Raw genomic sequence first — 5150 nt, forward strand, 5'->3', positions numbered from 1 at the left:
TTTTGTTTTTGGGTCACAGCTGGCAGTGCTCAGGGGTTACTCCTGGCTCTACTCTCAGAAATCACTCCTGGAAGGCTCAGGGGACCATAAGGGATGCCGGGATTAGAACCACAGTCCTTCTGCATGCAAGGCAAATGCCCTACCTCCATGCTATTTCTCTGCCCCCCGGAATCTTTTTTGTTTTTTTTAGGGGGGGGTCATACCTGTTGCATTAAGCCCAAGGGGAAATTGTAGTATATGAAAAAGTTTCCATAATATTATTTCTTGGGGTGCTCGCTTCGGCAGCACATATACTAAAATTGGAACGATACAGAGAAGATTAGCATGGCCCCTGCGCAAGGATGACATGCAAATTCGTGAAGCGTTCCATATTTAAAAAAAAAAGATTATTTCTTGGGGACCTGGAGAGATAGCATAGCGGTGTTTGCCTTGCAAGCAGCCGATCCAGGACCAAAGGTGGTTGGTTTGAATTCCGGTGTCCCATATGGTCCCCCGTGCCTGCCAGGAGCTGTTTCTGAGCAGACAACCAGAAGTGACCCCTGAGCACTGCCGGGCGTGGCCCAAAAACTAAAAAAAAAAAAATTATTTCTTGGAATTGTTGTATATAAAAATATTTCCTTAGGATTGTTTCTGTTACTATTGCCCCACCTAGACCTTCCAGGTGGGGGCGCTGTGGAGTTGGCAATAAATAGCTTGATGGACAGGGGAGAGGGGTCCTTTTGCAAAAGCTGTTTGCAGGCTGCAAGAGGATTCTCTCGCTCTCTCTCTGCCCAATCTTTTACACCCTATCCTTCTTATCTGTGTGGATTATTATTTTCTGTGGATAAATATTACCAAGGTCTCCCCCCAAAAGGGGACAAGGGGATGGGAAGTAATATCTCATTCTGGGGACTGTTCTTAGATTCACAAATACCCAACAAAGGATTTAACAGCTCAGATACATTACAAATGGCACCTGGAACAGGTGGACCTGGACCCTCAATAACTGTAAGTGAAACGCTTTATTGGAAATTGCTTCTGGAGATCCTTGGATGGCTTCTATGGTCAGCCACGTTGATTGTGCCACCTTGTTATAAATTCTTTGGTTCTGCATTTGTCAAGTGGATATTTCCATACTATTTAAAATGAATAGGCTTGATTATAGGAAAATTCATTGCTTTTGGATGGTTGTGATCTATAGTTCAAACGAAAATTTATACTCAAATATTTGCCTCGCCTGTGTTATCTCCATCAGTCATAGTTTGTGGAATCTCTGTGTTTGCTAATATTGTTATGGTGAGCATAGGTTTTGGCTGGTATTTAGAAAGTAAAAAGTGTGAAAAAAGTGAGGCTAAGACCATCATGGATAATAAGGAAATCTATCCGATGAAACTTCAGGCCAAAGTGCAGGCTGATGAATCTAGCACCACCATCAAAAATATAGGCATTTTTACCAACAAAAAAATCTACTTGAAAACATAATTTAGAAACTCAGGACCCAAATCAAAATATTAACACTGATGACCAACCCCCAGTGCTAAGTCCACAAGTGAGTCCGGATTCTATACACAGAATAGAATCACATGATAGTGCCGACTCAGACGATGAATCACAGGCTAGTGCTCCACATGTCAGGCCTCAGAGCCCGGTGCAGAGTACTTCTGCTAATCCGGTCTCAGTTCCGTTACAGACAGTATATGTACCAATTTATGAACCCCTTGAAATAGAAGACATGGAACGGTTTAAGAAAGCATGTAAGGACTTTGGGCCAACTTCTTTGTACTGTCTGGAGATGCTAAGACTTTGGTGTCAAAAATCACTTTGGACCCTGCATGAATTTAAAAAACTAGCTGAAATATGCCTGCCATCTAAACAGCAAACCGAATGAGAGATGTTATATGTGGAGGGTGTGAAATCCAAATTATATAGCCCGGATGGAACAAAAAAACGAGTGGCAGGGGTCAATCTCTTGTATGAATTACTAATGGCAGAAAATCAATATGCAGATATTCAGGCACAAGCTGCTTTACCTAAGGAAATCTTAAACATAATTAAAGATATTGTAGTATCTTCATGGGAAAAAATTGATATGAACAGCACGGGTGCAGGAATCTTTTTAAGAATTACCCAAGGTCCTCATGAGCCATATATCGAATTTGTAGCTAAACTTAAAGATGTTTTGAAAACACAAATCAAAGATAAGCAGGTTAGAAAATATTTAGAAAAAAGTTTGGCTTATCATAATGCAAATTCGGCCTGCAAATTGATATTGGCCCCTTTGCAGGACAACGCTGACTTAAATAATTTTTTATATGCCTGCAGAAATGTTTATGATATGCCCCATTCATCAGCAAACCTGGATCCGGTGCAAACCTTTGCAATCACTAAGGAAACAAAGCCCTTCTACCCAAGGGACAAAGCGCTGCCAGAAAGCCAGGTCTCTGTCCAAAATGCAAGAGAGGTCTCCACTGGGCAAAAGATTGCAGATCCGGAAATCTCCCTAATAATAACACAGGGACAAGTTTTAATACTACACCCAGGAGACAATTCTTCTGTTACCATTGTGGAAAACAGGGCCATATCAAAAGAAATTGCCACCTTTTGTTAAATCAAGCTCCTCAGGGACCCACATTTCCGATGCAGGGAAACGCCTACAGGGCCAATCCCCAGGCCCGTGCAAATCAGGGGCAAAGTCCTCAAACCATACTTCTTCCCAGCCCAGCCCAAGATTTCTCACAATTAGCGAATTAATTCATGCGACAGCAGGGAGCACTGGACTTGACATAACTTACCCAGAAGACATTACAATTTACCCAGAAGCATGCCCTTATATGTTAAAAACTGGCATTGTGGGCCCGCCACCTCCAGATACAAATGGGGTTGATTCTGGGCAGAAGTTCCCTCAATGTAAAGGGTATATCAGTAACCACAGGTGTCATTGACTCAGATTCAAAGGGAGAAAGTATTGTAGTTATTACCGTACCGGCTACTTGGATATTCAAAAAGGGAGAGGCAATTGCCCATATAGCAATAGTGCCGTATGTCAATTTTGGGACTTCAGATAAGACACGAATTGGAGGTTTTGGAAGCACAGATCCAGGGAGCGCCCACAACCCACTCATCGCTCTGGTTACTAAATTTAAAGATGAAAACCCAATGATTAAATTTCACTTACAAGGGCAACCCTTTAATGGTATGATAGACATGGGGGCTTAAATTACCGTAATTTCTGATAAAGAATGGCCAGAAAATTGGCCTCTACAAGAAATTCCATACTTGCTAGAAGGAGTGGGAGGCTTAAGTTCCTGTCTATTAAGTAAAAGGACTGTGGTAGTTCATGGTCCAGAAAATCAAAAGGCTATAATTAGACCTCATGTGGGCCCATTCTCACCTTCCCTGTGGGGCCGTGACCTACACAAACAGTGAAAGGCAGAATTCCACATCCATTAGCTCCAGAAGAGTCTGGAACCCCTTCTGAAATAAAAACTCAGAATTTTTGGTAGGGGCCACTGCCAGAAAAAGCCCAGCACTGATAAAAATAAAATGGAAATCTGATGAACCAATTTGGATAGGTCAGTGGCCCCTTAAAATTGATAGATTAAAGGTGCTAACAGAATTAGTGGAAGAACAGCTAAAATTAGGACATATAGAGCCTTCATTTTCTCAATAGAATTCGCCTTTATTTACCATACAAAAGAAATCTGGTAAATGGAGACTGTTGATGGACCTGAGAGCTGTAAACATATCTGTGGTACCTATGGGAAAATTGCAAACAGGTATACCATCACCTGTAGTTATCCCAAAGGAATGGCCACTAATTATAAATGATTTGAAAGACTGCTTCTATCATATTCCTATTCACCCAGATGATAAACACTGTTTGCATTCTCAGTTCCTTCTATCAACAATACTCATCCCTGCCAGCGGTTCCAATGGACTGTCCTCCCCCAGGGCATGCTGAATTCCCCAACAATGTGTCAATTTTTTGTAGATAAGAGTTTGAGCCCTGCTTATGAAAGATTTCCCCAAGCCATAATCTTTCATTATACTGATGATATTCTTATCACAATGAACAATGAAACAGATCTACAGGAAGTATATTCTTATGTTATTGACTGTTTGCAAACAGCAGGACTGAAAATAGATTTAGAAAAGATACAGACTATGCCACCATATCAATACTTGGGTTTTATTTTGGACCGAACGTCTATACGTCCACAAAAAATCTCCATCAAAAAAGAAAACCTCAAAACACTTAATGATTTTCAGAGACTTTTAGGTGGTGTGAATTGGCTCCGGCCTGCGCTAGGAATCCGAAATGCAGAACTGTCTAATTTGTTTAAAACTGTCCCTGAGTTTCGGGCTTGGGAGGGTCTCTCTCCCTTCCCGGAGCAGGATTTTTAGCCGGCACGGACGGGCAGCTGGCAGGCCCCCCATGGGCCAGCGGCCTTTTGGTCCGGCCTAGGGTCAGGGGGGCCCGGACCTGGGTCACCCGACCCCTCTCTCCCCCATTCCTCCGGATCTCCAGGTGGGTTTCTCGGAGGAGCTGACGGGGCACCCTGGGTTTTCCCCACTCCCAGGCCGGGCCGGGACACTGGCCTAGGGTTGAGCTTAGGGGGTAGATTTTGATCTGGTGGGTGGCAGATAGCTGCTCAGCTATACTCAGTCTGTCACTGGTAATTTCATACCAGTCTACATTTTGCAAACCGCGCGGGGGGAACATTTGTTCCTTCCAACCATCAGTACCCCAGATTTACCCTTCTTAACTTCAGTAACACATAGTTCTAATCTCTGACCTAAGACATACAGTATATCTAACAAATCCCAGAACTATTTAGAAGGACACAAATTGAACACATATATCTTTTGAATATTTTATGGGTATTTTCTTTAACTGATGTAACTCTCTATATATTCTTCTACCATGATGTTTCTATTCACTTTTCATCTTGTCTATTCTTTGTAAGCTGTTCAGTAAGGATTGTTGGTGGAACTGTCCCTCAGTTTGATGCCTATGATTGAACTATGTCATGGAAATTTCAGGTCTTGTTCCTATTGCCTCCAGATGCACCAATAACGCCCCATGGCATTGATCCTTGTTTGCATAGACACATTAAAATGGGAAAACACCATACATACAGATAAGTTCTTATCTAATAAATCTCAGTACA

At 42.3% G+C, this 5150-nt stretch overlaps 1 non-coding gene across 1 annotated transcript; it reads left to right on the forward strand.

The window, feature by feature from the left end:
* The first annotated feature begins 269 nt into the window (after window positions 1-269).
* On the forward strand, window positions 270-376 carry LOC126023438 (U6 spliceosomal RNA). Its single transcript, XR_007500561.1, has one exon. It is a non-coding gene; the product is annotated as a U6 spliceosomal RNA (small nuclear RNA).
* The last annotated feature ends 4774 nt before the right edge of the window (window positions 377-5150 follow it).

Source organism: Suncus etruscus, chromosome 11 (assembly GCF_024139225.1).
Source record: "Suncus etruscus isolate mSunEtr1 chromosome 11, mSunEtr1.pri.cur, whole genome shotgun sequence".
Lineage (NCBI taxonomy): Eukaryota > Metazoa > Chordata > Mammalia > Eulipotyphla > Soricidae > Suncus > Suncus etruscus.